Here is a 22,042-nt window from a genome sequence, read left to right as displayed (position 1 = left end):
ACTAGTCATTAACCTAATTTAAATTTCCATAAGAAGATTCTCCGCTTTTATCATTAAAATTAACTAGCTCCTCACCGCGAAGATACAATCAGGAGGGTGAGGTGAAAGGAGATCACCGAGTAAGTCTGATTAAATCCACTTTTTGTTCAGTGGCTCCTTGTACTCCCTTGCAGTGATACAAAAGCAACTCCCAAGCGTCTTCCCCTGGCTGACGGATAACGTGTGGAAGTATCGTGTGGAACTATCCCTTTTGCAGTGTCTCAAAGGCCACTCGCTCCTGCTGTTCCTGCTAACGGCTGCCTGTCATGTTCTGCTGTGACTTATAAAGACACTGCTGGGATCACCTCACAAGTGCAATTCTGCAACGGGTTCAAATGCAGAAGGTCATTCTGGGGATTGCTGGCACAAGGAGCAAAGGGAATCCTCGGGGACAAATCTGTTCGCTCGCTGTGCCAGCCTGATGGGTCTCTGCGCTCCTGAAGTTGTGTGATCATCAGAACTTTGCAATCAGAGCGCAGTGACCCCCCCGGCTGCATCCTGGGTGCTGGGGATGCTGCTCAAGTCAGGGAAAGGAGGAAGGAAAAGCTTTATGTGCCAGGAGCCAATGGGACACAAAAAACCCAACCAAAACAGTGAAGAGATGCTGTCAGATCCAGAGACAACCTGAGAGAGGTAAATCTACGTGTAGGGAGGCAGCGTGAGGACAAACAGGTGTCCGTGGGGCTCAGCGGTACCCGGCCAAAGAGTTCAACAGTTCAACATCCCTCCACGGGGACATGCTGGAATTTAGGATTAAATCAGCACATGGGTACCGCCGGGGTGAGCAGCAACTGCGCTCCTCTAGCCAAAGGCAGGAATATTGGGCAAGGACGTTCCAGCCGTGCTGTTTCACAGGGTTTCCAATACCCGTTTGGGAAAACGCTGCAAGTCCTGATGTGAAATGAGCAGGTAAAGCGCAGGGCATCCAGATTTAATAAGTTTGGTTTTTGTTAAGTTACTTGGGAACTTTAGCCCAATCCCAGCAAAAGAGCCGCTGTGAGTATAATGAATCAAGACGGACAGAAGTCCCTCTCCTCTACCAACTTGTGTCCTGCATCTCCAGACCAGCACAGAAAAAGCCAGAGGACTTTCAAAAGGCTGATTCGCCTCAGAGCGTATTTTTCTGCAATATTTTCCTGCAAGAAGTAGCTTTAGAGCCAGGGGTCAGCAACAACAGCAGGCAAATACAAAGCGTTTAAAGCAAATACGGAGGTAGGACTTTTCTAGGGCTTCATCTAGGAAAAAAGTTCTCTACAAAAGGACATCCCAGAACTAACTGAAGTGCCTCAGATTTTATGGGTCCTCATGATGTAGTAGAAAATTAACAGGACTGTCTATTTCACAGAAAACAGGTAAGAAGGGACATTGAAAAGAAATGTTATTTTAATTGGATTTTTTTGTTCTCTTTGTTATCTTCAGCACCTCAATAATGCCTGCAGTATTCAAAATCTTCTGGGACTAAAGAAAGCTCAGTTTCTTTGATTTCGTTCTCATTTGAAACTTATATGAGAAATATTATTGGTATGTAAGAAAAACAATATGTACGACAGTATGCAAAGGACACACCATGCTAACTATTTTAGGGTAAAACTGCTCCACAGAGCTGGCAACAGATGTAACCCAAGAATTCTAAATTCCAATCAAATGAATCTGAAGATTAATTGCAAAATCCATCAAAGTACTTTGGGGAAAAATGGTAAACTGTACACAAACATTCGGGGACTTTTGCAAATTCCCGTAGCCTATAATTAGATTTAGTGAATGCTATCAAATCTGAGCCTCCAATGCAAACATAGACAGTTTTTGTTGTTTTAAGACGCACACACAGATACATGAAATGTGTCTAATTACCAACAGTTGTTTTGTTTCCCTGTTTAATTTCAACAGCAAAAATCCACTCAGTGCAAGAGTTTCATGTACGTTGGAATAATTAACTGCGAAATGTGAATGTCTACAAAGTTAAAAAGTAAAATAAAAAAATGGAAAATAGCTGTCAGCACTTGATGAAGCTGTTTTGCCAGCAAACTCGGGGCAGGGATTGTGGTGTCTACAACTCTCATACGGTTTATATCCAGACTCATTAAATTCTCATCTTTACTTTTCTCATTACAGAGAGATACAAACAAAAGCCCTTAATCCTGCCATTTCATCCAGGTGAAGAAAACAGTTTGCATGAAGCCATTACTGGTTTATTAGCTAAATTCTGCACCTGCAACATCTCCCTGAAGTCTGCAGAACCAAAGCAGGTCATTTCTAGTCACAGAATCTCTGGAAATTGTCACCTATTTCCCCCATATCCCCAACCCTCTTTTTTTTGGAGAGTTTTAGATAAGATTTTTGAAAGCAAATTCACTTTCCCATATGCACCCACATCACACATACCGGTTGCCTAAAGGACAAGGAGACAACAGGGATGTTGTGGGGCAGATCATACCCTGTGCTTTCCTATCAGAGATGAATTTAACTCATCAGCATTTTTCCCTGCAAAACTAACGCTGAAACTACATCCAGCACTAAAATGACGCAAGACTTGCTGTTTCTCACACTCAGTCGACATCTGCATCCATGTGGCAGAATAAATATGTTCGTATTTTTAGTAAATGCACAATTACATGTCATTTTAAGGCCAAAGTCACAGGATGTTGAAATATACACACACCCAGCAGACACTTTGGGAACAAAATTACAGACAACATTCTTCAGCCTTAACTGTTCTATGCAAAACATTTTCCAAACTTGGAGAAAGAATACACTAATCTGTTTGCTGGCTGAAGTAATTTTAGAATTAGCCACAACACTTGTTATTATTATTGGTACTTTCATGTTTAATTTTAGAAGTGTAAATCATATAATTAAAGCTTTGGCATAAGAAGCGATTATGTCCCAAATGTAGTTCTCTATGTGAAAATATGGAAGGATGATTTCAGATTTCTGTATTATTAAAAAAAAAAATTAAAAAACCTGAGAATACTGTACTAGACACTGTTTTTCTGCAAGTGCACTGGAATAAACCAAAGGGCATCATCTTCATATAGCTGGTTGAGCATTTCTGAGTCAATGGAAGAGCGTACCAGCAGCAAAACAAGCTGCGTTGGGAGGAAACCAGTCCAACAGCATCACTGGCTTCACTGTGGTCTCAATTAAACCAGATTGCTCTGCCTATGCCCTGAGATAAGGCGGCAGAAATAGATCGTGATCAAAGATCAGCTGGCACATAACAACTTGTTTCCCCATTAGATCGTGCATCCGATTTCTGAGGCTCCAAACTTAAGAGAGGTGACTTAAGAAATTTTACACTCCACATGTTATGTTTTCTGGAATACAGAAGCCAACATATGGATTACAACAACTGAATGGTGACAAGGTCAAGATTTTTGCCCCCACTCTGTTTCTCTGGTGCAGCAACCCAGGACTGTCAAAAAAATGCAAATTACTTTTAGCCATTATAAGCCATAAACTGCTTCCACACAGGATCTCTGTCTTCCAAAGGAGTACAACTACATCTCCTCTCTATCGCTGAGCAAGTTTAATTGCCAGACAATTTCTATTGCTTTCTTTTGCATGTCTTTTCCCCTATTGAAAAGGATACGCATTGCTGAGTTGAAGTAAACTGATAGCTACACAAGATAATTTTTTTTATAAAACATTTATAATTTCATATTGCATTAATAGGCTTAACATAATCTCTTAGACTTTGTTGGAAATTAGACCCTAAGGGAATTAGAAGCCTAACTCACCTTGACTCTCCATTCTATTTTGAGCCTAATTGGCTTAGCATCTTTTGAAAATTCTAGCTTTAATTGTTTGTTACATTAATTCTTAAAGTTACAGCTGAGTAAGAAAAGTGAACAAAAAGCTGCTTATCCCACTTTCTAGGCAGGGTAACAACCTTGCAAGCGCATCATCTGAACCTTTTTTAGAGAAGCACTTTGGCCTCCTCACTTTCCAGGAAGCCAAATGCTCGGAGCATCCAAAAATCCAACAAGGCAAAGGGCAGAACCAGCAAGCTTAACCTGGACCCCATGAGCTCAGCTTGAACAACTGGCAAACTGGGGTATCCACTAACCTCTGTAACACAGAAATGATTTTGTAAGTAATGTCTTTAATAAGCAAAGCTAATTCTGTAATCAGAATGCATTAATAACCACCCTGCTCCACTTCTCTAGAAATGCAATATTATTCACAGCCTCCAGATCCACTACAAAGGATGCTTCTATACTTTGTATAGTAACTTAATCCCATGCTCTATATATTATTCCATTTTCCTAGACTCTGGGTATCGTTCCAATAAATCTTCACGTTAAAATTGTGCTTTCCGCAGAACCACAGATACCTGTCAGCAGAACTGGTATCCAAATCACAGGCTGTGTGCATGCAGAAAGGCCAGGACTCGACACCTCGAGAGGAAAACAAGCAGCACAATGCAATCAGCTGGCATCCATGCATGAATTAACGGTCTGTAATTTTTGAATTACATACATTAATGCCTACAGTACTATGAACGCTATGGCCCACGGTAATCACTTCCCGGGCTTTTCTCAGAACTGCTTACTAACCTCCTTCATGGTCTTTTTGCTGTTTGTGTAGTTCCTTTGACACTGAAAAGATTCATTTTCTAAAAAGAATGAAAACAGTATGTGCCACTAACTTCTTGCTGCTGTGCGCTGGCAAATGCACAAACTGCAAAAATCAATGAGCTGCATTATTCTCTTTGCTTATGGAGCTTTTACATCTCACACAGCTTCTGTCACAGCTCAGCATCCAGCCTAAAGGTCAGAATACTCCGAGACCTGGAGGAACAGAGAGGAAGAAAGGGCAGCCCGAAATCAGCGCCCGTCTCTGGGAGATCCACAGTCCCCTCCAGCACCAGTGGGGATGCAAAGAAAGCTTTCCAGCCAGGACTGTCTTCCACCATTGCCAAAATACTTGCACTAAATCTGCATGGGGCTTATACTTGCATCTGGATTTAAAGGGGAATATCCCATGATGGGGAGAATGAAGGTAATCAAGTGATATTCCACAGGCAGCTGACAAGTTTACCAAGTTCCCATCTACCCCACCGCCTACAAGCTTTGCTATACACATGTCCAGATTCACCCACCTTCACATTCTTTCTGCCAAGCACAAAAGACTGGCATTAATTTATCACTATTAGGAGGACACCAAGAGTGGACATTAATTCAGTGTAACAAATATTGTTTTTCTACTCCCTCTCCTGACTGCAATTTCAAAGAGAGACGTAAGGAGACTGGATCCCAGACTGGTAGATAAGGTACAGCCACATGATAAAGAACTTCCTAAGAAATATTATGTGTTTGCTTCTGATTTTTTTTCACAAACAAATAATGGCAAAGCTATACGTTAAACCATTTCTAAAAAGATGAAAGTAGGATGAAAGACTAGAATGTTTGTATTGTAGATGAAAGGTGGACATATGATGTTATGTGACTTACACCTTCTGCTTTCATGATTTGTTAAGCTAAACATCAGGATAGGGATCAGGTTGCAAAAACTGATACTGGGATAAAGTATTTTCCTACTTCACCCACCCAGTGAGGGCCAGGCTGGATCTGCAGGGACCAAGAACTGGTGCTGGGTCAGTCCCCTCGGATGGTGATGCCAACATGGGATGGCAGCTGGCTCCGACACTGGCTTCTAGTGGACTAGCTGGCAACTTTGCAGGCACTTCCATTTGCTCATAAAGTGATACGCAGAGAAATAATACGAAATAACTATACATAAATGAGGTGGTTTGTAACAAAAAAGGAGAAACAAGAAGAATACACTCAGAGGTATCTGCTCCTTCAGGTTATTACAGCAGATAGCCAGGGTGCATATCCATGAATGCAGTTGGAGTCTAATCTCAGTCTTGTCTTAAATAGCAGCACATGCACTGATTTCCATGGCATTGCTCCCAATTCACACTCAGTAAACTGTGCCATCTCCATCCCCTGGCTCCCTCCAGGAGCAGAGGTCCCTCAGGCTCCAGAAATCCCGACGGATGCTGCGTTTCTCGGTCAGTCCTGTCTCTGCACCGGGGAATGGAAGCTCGTCTAAAGCGCAGACTGTGATCCGTGTGTATCGCTACTCCAGGGCAGGGCTACTTCTACAGGTAGGAGGAGAGAAAAGAACATATTTGCCCCTAAAGCCAGCAATTTAAAGCAGTCTCTCTGTTGATGGAATGTTTATCTTTTTGTACAAGCAGCGCTTCAAGACCAAGGTGAAATGCATTTGTGGGATGCTTTAGTTATCCACGTTAGAAAGCACCTCTCTATATAAATTACTGCTATTATTATTAGCCACGAATGTAGGTTTCATCTTGCAGAGATGCTACCTTAATAAATCTGAAGATGATTTTAAAATGTAAACAGTTTGTTGGAACATTCAGCATTCAAACTCTTCCTCCGATTGCTGGAAAGGTGCGAGTCCAAGAGAAAAGCAGAATAAATCTTAAAGTTCTAATGAAAGCAAGACAACTTCATGCCTCTTCCCAGTCATATTGCTATCCACAGCACAACTATTAACTTGGGGGGGTAGATTTGTTTGCATTGCAATCTGTATTACTGCATGAGGAGATCAGACTGGGAACGCTCCCTACGTTTTCTGAATCACAGCAATGGGTGTTATCAGTGTTTTCTGCTATGTTTGTCTGCCCATGCGCTTCTGTGTTTGCAGCCTAAGAAACCTTAATGGAAGCACAGAACAGTCAGCTGGTTAACATATAAAACACTGAGAAGGTCAAAGTGTGTCCTAGATGACCACATTTCACATTAAAATCCAAATATTAATACATCACTGTTATAATTTATTGTAATGATAACATGCAACAGCACGGAACACTGGTTTTGCCACAAAGTTATAATAATTTTCCAATATTCTGTGAAATCTTCTAGCCATACTTTCACAATACGACATTTTAAATTGCAATCCTACTTCCAGATGCATCTGATTTCCACACTCACCAAAATGAGGCCTTTTACATTGGCATTTTCTATTGGGAATATTCCCACTTCCATCATCAACTTACAGGTGAAAAGGGAGTGTTACATATTTAACTTGCTCTGGGTAACATTTTAGGGAGTTAAAATAAACACTTGAAAATGTGTGTCTGAGAATTTTCCTCAAATGGCAGGCCAGAAACAAATGGTGTGTTTTGTCCCACTATCTCCCCCCATCCCTCTGGGTAAGAGGACCTGTTACCTGGGGGTAAAAAAGTCAGTGCTGTCCTACTGAACACAAAATTAAGAGAACAGATTAACAGACGGCAGCTGGGCAGGGAGGGATGGATAAGGAAGGAGGCTTTAAATAGGGGACATATTTGATAGTCTTCTGGTTTTTGTTTTTGGTGTTGTTTTGTTTGTTTCTTTTTTTTTTTTTTTTTCCTTAATTCTTGTACAAGGACACTGTTTTGTTGTTGTTTTTTTTCCCATTCTTAAATTCCACACTTTCATGTTCTCTATATTATTGTAACACATTTATGTACTGGTTTCCATGTCTGCCTGGTTACTTTGCCTGTAAACTCACTCTAACTCAGATCTCTAGAGAGAATAAATCTCATTGATCCTAATATATACAGTTATGAATATAGTTTTTAGTGATATTGGCATTAGAGAACGTTTGTTTACTTTGAGTTAAACAAGATTAATATTTTATCTTTTTTTTCTGGCTAAAACACCCACCTCTATGAAGCATTTTGCTTCAGTTGTAAAGATGAAATCTTTAAGCAACGTAATATAAAGCACATACTGGATTTTTGGCAGGGTTGTATCGGGGTAATCTGTGATTAAGACTGTTTTGCTTTATCATCACTCCCACCTCAACACCTCGAAATAATTCAGGAGTGTATGACAGACGTACACACAGCCACGCAGTGCTGTGCTTATACAGACAGGTCAGTGTGGTGTGCTGGACATCATCTGGTGATGCAAAGAACAGTTGAGTCACACCTGGAGATTTCCCCCAACTCTTCATTTTAACAATAACTACGGCACAAGGCAAATGAGGGCAGACGGCCTCACCAACCCATTTTCTCTCAAGCGGTCATTGCGAGGCTGATGGAGAACGCTATTAATTCCTCCGAGCAGGTACCCATCATTAACATGGGCAATCTGGAAGCACGATTACAAAGCCTTACATTCCTGCTCTCGGAAAACACGTCTGTTTTGATCTTTCCACGCAGCCAACCAGTAAAAACGTTGCACATATTTTCTGCACCTATCCAGAGAAATTTATCTTTCACACCCTACTTCGTGCCATATGTCGGAAGCTGAAGGAATGAAGGATTTAGCTGTCAGTCTCCGAAGGCAGCGCAGGCCCCCGTCCAACTGCACGCGGCGGCAGAGCTCAAAGGATGACATTTCACTTTAGCTTCTGTCAGCACTATCTGCGCCGTATCACTGGTGTGCTGTTGAAAATATCCTTGATAGGCAGCTCATATGCGCTGGATAAAGTGCTCATTAATCTTGCCTTTAAAGTACTGAGAAGTTGGGTGGTAAAACCCTTAAGTGAACGCACTCGGCTCCAGCATGGAACGGATGTTCCCGCTGTATTTCCCAGCCAACAAAGGGAGTCTTCAAAACAGCCGACTGTAAAGTTATTTCAGCTGTTTGTCTGCTTTAGGAATGCTGGTTTTCCTTAGAGAAAATCTTCCTCCCGGTTGGTTTTGTGTTGGCTGCAGCCGCTGCAGAGACGTGGGTGATGCTGCAAACAACAGCTTTGGGTACCAGCTGGGTGCATCCCGCATCCCTCGGCCGCTCACCCCTTCCTGGGCACAGGCCTCAGGATACAACCCTGGCTCACCACAAACACAATTTATCCTCTCACCGACACCGTGCAGGTGGATTTTAAAAGGACCTTTTTGAATTGCCTCATGAAATAAATGCATGAGGCGATTTTTACAACTGCCTTTCACCCCATGCCGGAATATTTTGATATTTAGCAGGAATTGTTCAGTCTGCAAGAACCTTGTTCTCTGAGAAATATTTCTAAAAATGTTTCCACAAAACAAGGACACTTCATTAAGCATTTAATGAAAATATGGATTTTTACTTGTTTTTAACCCCTTTCCTGTTAATAAAAGATTGTTGGAATTTAAAGATTCACTATTTATTTTTCTCCCTCTGCAGCCTAATACAGTAGAAAGACAGTAGGTTGGGCATTTGCCATCAGCAACAAGAAAATTAAATGAAACAGAATAATATTTTTTTAGCCACCCCCCCACACATAAAAATCTCTGGGCAGAAAATGTATTATACAAAATTCATTTTGACAAGTGACTATCAATCACTTTTGGCGATGATCCTCCAATTATTACTCTCAAAATATTTTATGCTTGTATCAGCATTCATATAAGAAAACCTGACTTCGTAGTAGAACACACTAAATACTTCACAAACAGCTGAAATGTTGCATTTCATAATGTCAAACCAATGGTCTGGATAGTCTTCCAGTGTAATTCTATTAAGAACAAAAAGCCAAAGAAGAAAACAAAATCTCAGAGACCAATCACCCTCTTTCAAAAGAGATTTACATCATAAGCAATATCTGTAATAAAATAAATGAATTACATTTTTTAAGCTTTATTGATCTTTGTAGTGTGCAAATATTCCTTCACTAGGTAGATACGCTGGTTAAATCCTGACATACCCCCTTAGCAAGTACCGCACTAGATGATGACATGAACCTGCCATGATCAGATACACTAGAGGCTGCTGAACCCTCAAAACCTTTTACTTTCAAACCAAGCTGGTCGGAAAGCAGCTCCACCAACTCCAAGTCTCCCTGAGGTCTTGCAGGAGAGCTCTAGAAAGATGCTCCTTGATTCACTCACACGGGAGTATGAATGAATCGAAGAACTTACCCAGAAATGTTCCTCAGACTCCATTCATGCTTGTGAAACAGAAGCATGGGTTTAGTATCCCACTCTCACTAATGCCCATGCCTTATTTTCCCATGGTAAAGCAAGTTTTGGTCTACTATCTGCCTGTCCACATTTGTTACCATGTAAGAACGTCTACACCACAATTTCAGATGCATGTAAAATCCTAAAACACGTATGCTTTACTAGAGGTCCTCTCTCACTAATAACATTCAGCCACAAACTCTATTAGCTTAGTGTTAACTCCCCTCTGCCAATATCTTTACATATACATCCTTCACAACCCATCTGCTTTGGAAAAATCTGGCAGAGAAGATCTGGCAGCCCATAAGAGCTATGCCCTACGGCACACAGAGGATACGGAGAATAAACCACGGACAGCAGGTTCTCTGACAAAAATGTCCTGTCCCCCTGAGCAAGCTGGATGACGGCTCAAGCGTTGTAGCTGTGCTGCGGGTGTACCAGCAGAAAAACAATCTCCAAGCCTTCACTGAAAAACACCCTGTCTTCATTCCTGTCTTCCCTTAACAATTTCTGGGTCCCAAGACCATATGGTAAGAATAATCAGGGGGTTACTAACGCTGTCGAAAGTGCGTTAGTAAAAGGGGAACATGCAGGGCAGAAACAAACCTCCCTTGAGAGTGCCACTGCAAGAAAAATGGAAATGAGCCACAGAGACCCCGAATCTATTGCTTACCACTAGCTTGAGAAAGGAAGCACAAAAGGGCTGAAGATGAACACCTGCTCATGAAACCGCTCAGGAGGGAGCTTTGCTGTGTCAGCTGGCGGGGGTCAGGGAAGGAAGCGTGGAACTTCAGAAACACCAACCAGGCAGGACCACACCGCTTAGAAAGAACACTTAAAGCAACAGAAAACATCTGCTAAGTCAGTGCCTAATTATGATGCAAATAACAATATCGATATTTTCTGCTGTGCCTCAGGATGCAAGAGGCTCGGACCAAAGCGTGGGTGGTACATGGGAAGCAAAGAGTGAGACCTCGCAATACATCTGCCTCCAGACCTAAGTCCACAGCACGTCTGGAATTGGAGCTTTGAACAGGTAAGTCTTGGTTTAGCCCCAGTGAAAGTAATAAGAAATTTGTACAAAATGCCTTTTAAGTAAAACCTACTGAAGCTTTAGACCTCCACATTAAATCTTCAAACACTCCATCTTACGAAAGTCAAGCATCCAAACAAGAACTTGACTGATGTCAAACTTAATGACAGATGCTCAGGTACACTCAGCGTGTGCGTGCCAGGACAACTGTTCTGTGCATCAAACTGCCACTCGCACAAAGAGATTCCCCGAAATCATCACAGCCCATAGATGCACAGCTGTGCAGGGATTTCTACCTGCAAATTTGCCCACATACCTTATCAAAAAGCAGAGCTTAAATAAATGTGCTCAGCAGATAATGCTTTGCCCATGGCGCCTGGTTCTGGTTCTACCCAAACAAAAGGCTAAATAGAGAAGGGTGACAAGATAGATCTTACCCTGGAAGGACAAAACAGCAAGAGATCTTTGGGAAGGCATCTATATGGTATGTGCACACCTGGTGGGCCTAACTTCCCTAAGACAATTTAATTGTACCATACAAAATAAACGTCTCTCTGCCATGTCAAAGCGTGTAGCTTCACTTATCAGCACCTAAGCCATTTTCGGTGAAGCAGAACTGAAGTGTTTATGTGAAAGCTGCTTATGTGGCCAGCCACTTGAGAGTTCTCACTTTAAAGTACCATGAAATAGGCACACTATTACGGGAATTAGGGACATTTCTCAACAGAGGGCCAGCTGGCAATCACAGGGAGACTCGGCTCCATCCTGAATGTGATTGACTTCGCACATCTCACCCTGACCCACCGCATATCTGGATAAACCCAGAGCATGTTGAAGGTTTAACTCCAGTGATACATCGTTTTTGCTGGAGCCAGGAATTGGCAACGGTGTGACAGCAGGAGGAAAATCTCTGTAAAGATGGAAAGAGACGCCTGGCAGCACCTTCGACAGCCAGAGTCCCAGAGACAGGGATGGTGGAGCAATCCTGAGATGCTGGGGAAGGTTTCATGGAGCTGCACTTGATGCTGCCTAATGTTTCTGGTTCGCTATTTTACTTGGTATACACATTTTGGAAGTGTTAAGAGTTTCCTCCTATCACAGAGAAGGCTCTCTTCTGACACATTACAAATTTCAATCCAAAAGTTATAGCTTGCTGGGAAGTGCCATGTACAGTTCCCTATTAACCTTCCAGTGGCTGCCATCACGATATGTTAGATAGGAGATTCAGTTACATTTATTTCCCTGAGGAAGTATTCGTACTACCACAATAGGTAAAGTTGGCTTGAAAAATTCTCAAAGAACCTGAAGTATAAACATCTCATGATAAAGTTGCCATGAAGCATTTTGACATCAGTGAAACAAAACCTCACAGAAGGAATATTTAAATATTTCCAGTGGAAATTTTTCAGACACACGGTCATGTGAGTATTTTTTACCCACACTCCAAGGCGTTCCTGTGATTGTGAGACCATTTAAAGCCTCTTGAGAACATCTCCCCCAGCACACCCCAGCATCTCTAAGGCTTCAGCCACAAGCAGCACAGACCTCAGCACAGGAGATTTGGGTATTTATCCCTCTCTAAACCCTGCCATGCTCCAGCCAGACCCAGACTGATACACCATTACATTGTTTTTCACTATGAGTAACCACAAATCTAGCAGTGAATACAGTACAGACCTGTTATTTAAAATGTTTGGCATTATTTGCCATTTATGTTGTGTTTCGCATGAATTTCTTTCCAGAATGTGGTGGATCTATTAATGACAGGGAAAGCTGCTGTTTTAATAGCAATACAGGGTCCCAATAATGCTTTTCTTTCCAAGTATTTTCATCTCAAGACTACAATTTCAGGCAATTAAGCATTTCACCATCCCTGGAAACAAGCAATTATTGTCACTCCCATCGAACAGACTGAGGGTCTGGCAAACACCAGTTGCTGAGTCAAACAGAAACTGGAAATGGGATCACATAGGACCAGACGTGGCAGCTGCCTCTCCCACCTACACCCTGCCCAGGCCAGAGGAAAACAACGAGGAAGAAACCGGGAAAACTGGGACACTCGCCCTGACCCCAAGAACTGCACACCAGCTCAGCTCTGAGCACTTTCAAGTCGTCTTTTATTTACCAAGTACGGTATTTCGAAGCTGCATCCCAGCCATTTAAATGCCATATTTTCCATTGAAGATCCTCAGGAAATTCTTAGTGTCAGTGACATCTTGTGGCAATGAGCTCTCTGCTACAGCAAATGGTGAACACTGGGATGAGAAAATGGGCAGAAATTGTGACTGTTGGCCTCTTGTGTGGCTGTTTGGCCCAGGGCAAAGCTACACCCCAAGCAGTCACATTTTATAACCCATTCAGAACATAACCCTTTACATCAAGGGCTATCCAGGGGAAAATATAAAGTGTTATCCCAAATGCAGAAAATATACATGATTTTTCAAATTTATTTTCCTTTGTACCTCTTGAATGCTCGGCCTTCTGAAGTCTATGTGAATCATCCCAACAGCTTCCCAACTCAGTATGCAAATTTGGCATAAAATACATTTAAAGAAATTGTTCAAGTTCACAAAGACTCAAATAATTTTCTCTTTTTCTCGTTCTTTCTTTTGTAGAATAAAAAGGGATTAGTGCATGTCCAGCTATCTAAACTGAACCCTTTCAGAAAAAAATGTTGGCAAAGGAGAATGTATATTTTTATAGCTCTAAAATCCATGCAGAAAATAAGTATTTCTAAGAGAAATACCACAACTTCATAACTTCAAAAAGTATTTGATGAAACGAAATCAATTTTCTTTAGCTGAATTTCATTTCCTTCTGTTCTAATACTTTCTTTTTTAGACTTTCTTCTGTCACTTCGTGTTGTTGCTCTAGTGAGTATAAAAAAACCCACCAAAAAGTCTATGGGTTGCTACACAGTGAGCTTAAGCAAGTGGGAATCTTCTTTACTCTCAGCAAATCTGAGGTCAAGCGCTTTGATGGCCTTAAACAGAAGGGTATTTTTGCATTATGGTTGTTTCTCAAGCACTTGCAATATTCAGCTTTTTTACAGATCTTTGCACATTCAGCACTTGCTGCCAATGGGAATTCTGTATCTCAGTACCGTTACAAAGCTAAACTCTGTGCAGGTTACTTGCATGGGATTTTAAAAGTTGGGATGAAGAAGGATCCTGAAAAGAGAGAAGCAAGAAAAGCATGGTGAACCAGAACCAGGTAATTAGGTACATACGAATTCCTAAAAGGCCACGAGAAACGACACGTATCTGAAATATGTAGGCTTTTTCATCTTTCTGAATGCAGGGTCTTGTGTTGCAAAGTGCAAAAGACAGACAACAACCAATCTTTTACAGCCTTGAGGAGAAAACACTTAGGAAATGCAAAAATTTTAACAGGCAAACAGGAAGGCATTAGATAATTTCCAAGTACCTCTCAGTCTCTTTCATGTGGAAAATTGTCTGAATAGTCTACACAGTGTGTAACACAGATTTCAGGCACTGGAAATCCCACTGCTATAGGCTGCAACAAGACATTAAAAGATGTTCGGTTCTTACTGCAGTCACGTCTCAAAGAAACACGGAATGTTTGGGAAAAAACACTGGACAAAACTAAAATTTTTGTCAATTACTATTTAAACATTTGTTCAGACTCCTGCCTACTCTCCTGATAATTGTTTCCCATTTAGACAAGCAATTAAAAAGCAGTTGTGCTATTTTACACGTGTTACCATCAATCTACTTTTCCGCTGCATATCTGAAAAAATGCAAAATAAAAGCACTTGAGCCTGGATTTAGACAGTCTAAATTCCACTTGAGTTCCTGCACCTAATGTTCCCAATTAGCAAGGTGTCTATGCAGACCCAGCAACCAGAAATCAGGAGACAAAAAGCCCAAAGTGATCAGAATCTGGGCCCCCGTGCGAGAACCTTGTTGCCAAAATACACCTTTATCTGTGAGGACTTGAATCGGCAGCAGGGTTTCTGAGCTGGGGCTCTGCTTCCATACATGGTTTCAGCCAAGGTTAGTTTGTTGGCTGGATATGAAAAGAGGTTATTGATGATTTATGTCATAAACAGGGTTGCAACTTTTTAAAAATATGTATAAATCCATAACCTGACCCTGAATTTCCCTCCAGCATTCATGTTAATACTCAGGCTTTCAATGGACTCAAAGGCAGCTTCGCTAACCAGTGGTAAAATACAGCCATAGTAAGGACTCTTGCTGAAGAAGACATTAAGAGTGGAATTTTTCCTACAAGGAACAGATATCTGAACGAGACAAGGAAGGGTTTCTGAGAGAAGTGTCTGATCTGCAAACATGAAGGACTGTACCCAATCCCCTGAAGGTTCCTAGTTCACAACAGGCTGAAGATGAAATGCTGGTAACAGAAATATGGAAGCCCCATGCCCTCAGAAAGCCCAAACTCTGCCGATGTTTGTGACTAAGAACTGGGTTTGTTTCCATGCCAGATAACGTCTGTTTGGCATGCGTTCGTTCTTAAATAATACAGCACCAACTGTAAAACCCACACAACCGCGCAGCTGGGTGACAGCCCTCTGCACTTGTGCAAACCGGGGTTACTAAAACAAGACGGGCTGTTGACATCTGTGGCCTTTGGGAATGCATTTTGTAACATCAGCATGGACAGAACATCAGCAAGAAGTCCTGATGTCTGCAAAGAGCATGAACTGGAGCAACTCGAGTAATGTGCCACAGCGAGGAACCTGTGCATACACTGGCTGCTGGGAGAACACTGTGAATGCCTTAACTCTTCTTTTCTTACTCACTTTGATCATCAGGGACAAAGCAAGCATGGCATTTCATTTGTTCACAGACAACAGACCAGATTTGACCAGTGCATCAACACCAAAGACAAACACAAAGCACGCACTAACAGAGGGAAAAGTCATGTTGTCTCCCAAATATTGTTGAATCCTGTGAAGTCACCTGCAAAGCCTTCCAGGATCAGCTCAGACTCAACACGAGCGTGTTGGATCGGCTCAGTCACCTTCAAGAAGGCAAAATCACTGTAATTCCCTTTCAAAGCAAAACAATTTCAAACTCACTTTCTGAAAGTTAGGCACCTAAGCACAAGTGGCCTTATTTCCAACAGCAGCAAGCACTGAGGCTCTCAAAAAGATGAATGGAAGCTGTGATTGCTCACCACTGCTGACAATCAGGTGGCTTGTAGTTAAGTGTCTACATCTGCAAAAGAAAAAAGCCAGCTCAAAGGCTTCATTTTTACTGCAAGTGCAAGCTGGGGTATTTGAGTGCAGCCAACAGTCTGAACGCTTTCCTTGCAAAGTCTTGCAACCTCCAGCAAAAAATACTAAAAGCATCGTGTGGGTAATGCTCCTATTCGCAATTTGTTGTGCCTTCCTTAATATTTTAAAAGTTTGACATCGGATGTAGGCATAGGTACCCGAGAAATGTGTGCCCTCCGCACAGCAGGGTCCCCCGGGATCCCGGCGTCGCGGAACTCTGTACTTACACAGAAAGGATTTGTGCTGACTGAAGCCCATTTGCTGTGAAGGATGGACAAGAAAATAAAAATTCCTTTAAATAAATTCTTTCAAGTTGGATCCATTAGGCTGGAGCTCACTTAGGCTGGATATTCTTGCTGTATTTGGGGTGGGGCTGTGACTTGTCAAATATGCTTAATAAATCTTTCCCCCATTTAGTCCATTTATTTTAAGAATCAGCTGCTCAGTAAAATACAGAGAAGGATCACTTCTCACCGGGAAAACGGAATCAGCACTCCTTGCTCCGAGACCCTGTCCTTCATGCATAGAAAAGAGTGCCCATAAATCTAGAACGGCGGATCTGAAAAGCTGAAATAGGATTTATTTGGATGCCTTCCACATACTGCAGCTATATTTCATAACCACTTACAGTGCTCACTAAAATCTGACATAGCTTTTCTTGGAAACACACACTTTTCATTGAGGGAGTTAATTAACCGTACACCTTTTACCCACTCAAGAACTGACAACACTACAAACAAGATCTGAAATCTGTTGCTACCGCACCGTACCTCTTCTTGAAAAGGTGTTTAAAGCATGATTACAATTCAGAAATACTTAAAATACAATCTAGAACCCTTCTCTGCATTCTCATCAGGATCTCGGTTACCATGTTATCTCACTGTTAAATTTTCTGCTTCTACACAATTAAAACGTGGAAGCATCATTCTGTGAACAGGGAATGTCCTGACATCTAAATCAAGTAAAATAAGAGGGAAACAAAAATTTCTCTTTTAAAGACCTTTTTTTTTCGGGGGGGTGGGTGGGTGAAAAATCTGTTCATCACCTACAGCACAATACACCAGTTCAAAGCTTGACCCGAAGGAAAGCAAGAAAGAAGAAACTGAATATTTAGAAAGGTGTCAGCTCCTATACCTAGGAGAGAAGGAATTAAATTAATGAAGAGAAATTAAGGCTGAATACTAAGATGGCAAAGGAATTAGTCATAGAGAGGCTTCTTTCCCTTAATGCAGCGCAAAACTTCAATGAATTCTTTTTGCCTTATGGAAAGATTTACAACCTCTGAACGCGTGTACGGGGTGTTTGACTTCCCACGGCTTTCAAAAAGAATCAGATGCCCCAACTGTCCTTTACGCCTCTAGATGTTTTCTCCTCAGACCCCAACTAATCCTCATTCATTTCACTCGGTCCATTTCCAGGCTGAAAATGAAGCACTCGAGTGCTCTGCACAAGACGCGGGGACGATGTTGCAGCAGCCAGGCTGAAGTCACAGCACGGGGAACGTTTCAAAGGACCAGCATCCCCACCAATGCCCACGGGTGGGCAACCAAGCTGCTCTGCAGGGGGGCCTGGCTCCGCCACCCAACCTCTCTGCTCCATTTCTATTCCTTCTAACCAGAAACCTGGGTATGTAATAACAAACCTGGACTTTCAAAACAGAGTTGCCGCTTCTGTGCAAACTGTTTTTTCCTAAAGGAAGCCTTTTCATGCTCAAAGTACAATAGATGCTCGTGTAACTATGAACCACCATTTTAATTTTTCTTTTTGCCTCACCGAGTACTTACTGAGCAGAAGGTACTACCTGTGATAAATGCTACCTGTCAAGACTTTACTTTGATCATGCTTCAAGCAGGAAGGATTTCCAAATCATTTGCTTGGAAATTTTTAATTCTTAAGTGGGTTGTTTGTTTGCCTCAAAGGAAGCACTAACCTATTTTACATTGTCAAAAATCTATTTTTAAACAAAGTTTTCCTTTGTACTTTAAACATTCCCTAAAAATACTTCTTAGGCTCATTTTGTAAAATTAAAATGAAGTAGATGTTTAAACTACTGTCTGATTCAGCAGCTCTGTCATTGTGCTTACCCACTGCCTATAGAAGGACCAAATCTGGCCAATGGTTCTGTTCACCTGCATTAGGGTGTTGAGTTAATACTGTCATTTGTCATGGCACCGAAGTCCCTCTAACTGTGTCAACTCGCAAACAGAAGAGATTCCTCCATCTGCTTAAAATTCTTCTAGAAGAAGTCATAAGCAGAGCAAAAGTATTACAGCCCTCTCACTGGCCCTTCCAATGGTTTATATTTAGTGTCAAAAATAAAAGTAGGAGGCTCGGTGTGGGAGGTGGTTTAAAAGGTCACCTCTATAGCTTGTAGAAAGGATTTGCCTTGCTTCACTAAGCCCCAGACACTGTACTTCAATTTTCCCAGTTAAATTTGACTTTGCAGGACGGGGCGGGAGGGATGCGATTTATACGGTGTGGTCAGCAGAATCCGCCGCGCGATGCATCACAGCCGAGAACTTTGCAGGAGGAAAACCGGAGCAGCCTGTTTTTCTTGTAAAATGAAAGATTTGGCAATACCTTGATATTCTGAGCTGTCATGCTATAAGTAACTGGTAGCCTTTTTATGGACAAAGACAAAAAAACTAGCTAGGGTTCTATTATAATTTAAATATCACCTGTTAACAGAGGGATCCTAGCACTAATATTACCTATTTTAATCAACTGTGAAAGCACTAACAGGAGAACGATTCTCCTGGTAATGGAGACTTTGCTTTCTGCTTTTGGAGGACGCTCTTCTCAACTCCTTCATGTCACGTCTGAGGGAATTATTCACAGGAATAAGGAGCTAGACCTCTTTGTTTTCCACTTGCTGCTGTTAGACTCAAGAATTTAATTTAAATCCTTCCACATTTTGTTTTTTTTTTAAAAAAAAAAAAGATAAAATCTTAGAGGAATGGAAAAATAAAGCTCTTTTTTCCCTCATTTTATTTACAGACACTGCTAAGCCTCCTTAAGCTATAATACTTTTGACTTGCTGTCTCATACCCCGACAAAGCAGATGTGAAGAAGGCAGATATATAACAGTACAGCACACACAGCAGGGCTGCCAACTGTCAATAAATTTATGAACAGTTTGTAGATCTACAGGAGTTTTCTGAAAATTCTTATTCTTTCAGTAAAAACTGGCAGGCTCTTCTGCATCTTGGCAAAAAAATATATAAAATTACAATTTGAGAACATACTGGTCTACTTCTACCTGGAAAAAAAACCCACAAAACATAACCCTGATGCTGCTGGATCAGAGAATTTCTACATGGAGCTCTCTTTCAAACTCCTGTGATGTTGGAATGGATAACGGAGTTACTGATGTTTAAAAGTAATTGGCAAACAAATTCTGCAGGATACTGAATATTGTGCAGCAGAAAGTGAATGAAGTTTATTTAACGACTGAAATAGAAATACTTTGTTTCAAAAATAACTTACTGACACTGGAGTTTTAAAAATAACCACCTAGAATTACTTTTATGAGTAATCACATGGGATATTTCCCTTTCTGCCCCCCAAACTGGGAAGGCTGATATTCAAATGCTAATCTGCACAAACAGCCATGAGCTTCATTTTCATGGATCGACTTGAATGTGCAAAATCTCTGCTTCCAAATTGTAAAGGCTGCACTGAAACTATTTTGCATAACTGGCTTAATAGGCAGCAAATTACAGGGGCATCCTACAAATTAGTCATTGCGTGCTTTGTACTTGCACCTGTTTCAGTATCTATAACCTGCCACCTCCCTGTACGGGTCCAGCGGGCAAAACCACACACCTGGATACCCAATGTACATAAACCACAGGGTACAACCTGGTGCAGGTGTATTTACAGTGGTCAGCTTACTAACCAAATACCCTTAAAATATCAGGGCCTAAGCTCCTGTGCTTTACAGCTAGATCTTAAACTCAGTTTTTGCCTCTGTCCAATTTTATGGATTGCCAAGGTTTGATTTAGAGAAGAGCAGCAAGAACACCATTGGAGAGAAGCCTTGCCTACAAACTTTTATTGTAACAGAGCTGAGTTTAGTCCAGCTGGCTTTCTGCAAATACAAACAGGATAGCCAAAGATTTCACAGTCAAGATGAAGCAGAATTTTGAAGGCAGGAAGCATGTCCGCCTGCAGTGGCATCTCAGGAGGTTCCACATCTCTTATTGTGGTTGAAAAAATCATGTAGAAGCTACAAAATGCCCATTGTTCGCAGTAGCTTTTCTGGTCCTGTAACTAGATGTGAAAGATTTTTAGGGTTTAGGCTTTCTGTCAGGCTTCACAATCATTTTGAATGCTGATTCCAAACACTGACCATTTGCTATCCATCACATGTTTCTATCAGCTACTTTTACCAGCACTAAGTGTTCAAGGCCAGGCTGGTCTAGTTGAAGATGTCCCTGCTCATGGCAGAGCGTTGGACGAGATCAGCTTTAAAGGTCCCTTCCAACACAAACCACTCTGTGATTCTACCAGGGACTTAATAAAATAAATGTAAGAAACTGAGACTGTATCTTCACCTTTTTCCTTTTTATTTTTTTGTTTGTTTGGACAATGATAAACATGAGCCTTTCATAATAGTCCATTTGTGTTATTTTTGAAAGTTAATTCATGTAAATTTGAACAGTACAAGTGAAATCAGCTGTAGTGTTTCGCAGCATCCCCAATGTCAGAAATGGTGTGTGTGCAAACACAAACACCCAACCCGAGCAGGGAGGGAAGCAGAGAGAACAAGAGCACACACACACATACACACACACACACACACACACACACACACACACACACAAACCCCAGACAATCATTCTGGAGAGAACTAAAAAAAAATTGCCTCATATCAAACCGAGATTAAGTGAATTTCTGCCACTGCTGAATGACTTGGGAACTCTATTCACTTTAATGTACTATGAGCTGTCATTCCCACCTTTATACAAAGACACTGAGTTTCTCAAGAGCAGCCTGAAAAAGTATTCACCATTTTCTATACTTTCTATATGTATTTTTTTTATATCAAAATGATACTGCTGCCTGCTAACACAGACCTCTTGTCTCCCCCTGGTTTTCTGTTTGTATGCATTATTTATGGGGAGAGCTGGCTCCAACCCTTGCATTTAGGCTACCTAACACTTGCTATTATAAAATATTACTGTGACCTTTTTTTTGCGTTCTTAGCGCTGTCATTGTTTGCAGCTAGCCTTAGAAATTCAGAAAAAGCCCTGAGGGCTTTTCCTTGGTCCGTGAAATTCGTTTCAGATTTGACAGGTAATGATTCAAAAAAATCTCCATTTTTCCCCTCTCCCTTTGTCAGACACGCTTTGGCCATCTCCAGACAACACGTGGACACTCCGAAGTGCCGCACCCAAGGCAGCAGCACTAAATGCAGGGGCAGCAGCACGCTTATCAATAACTAACCTGCAAGAGCTGAGTTTGGAACCGCCCTGGCCACAGACATGGTTTGTAAACCAGCACGCTGTGACGCTGCTTTTACTCCATCCAAAATGAGTCCTTCAATGTGGCCGGTTGTCTTTAGATATGCCCCTCCATGCGTCATATACGACTGTCCTTGTTTTGTTAAAAACAAGTTTCTCTTTTAGTGAATTTGCCTGTCAGCTAAAGCCTTCTTATTAAATGCACTCTCCTGAAAAGCCAGATACATGTTTTGGTAGACATAGCGGTGGAATGCAAGGTCATTCATAAGAACAGATAGATGCACATCTCGCGAGAGGGGCAACGAGAAACAGGTGAGCAAAAACTGACCAACTGAGTATAACAT

General features: G+C 41.5%; 1 protein-coding gene across 1 annotated transcript in view; it reads right to left on the bottom strand.

Annotated features, from left to right (window-relative positions):
* Positions 1-22,042, bottom strand: part of CDH4 (cadherin 4) — a gene marked incomplete at its 5' end in the record, with an annotated part of 425,947 nt that overhangs the window by 190,203 nt on the left and 213,702 nt on the right. The gene's annotated exons all lie outside the window — the stretch shown is intronic.

This window comes from Nesoenas mayeri (assembly GCF_963082525.1).
Source record: "Nesoenas mayeri genome assembly, chromosome: 16".
Classification (NCBI taxonomy): domain Eukaryota; kingdom Metazoa; phylum Chordata; class Aves; order Columbiformes; family Columbidae; genus Nesoenas; species Nesoenas mayeri.
The sequence above is the reverse complement of the archived record's forward strand: the minus strand, read 5'-3'. Positions and strand labels throughout refer to the sequence as shown.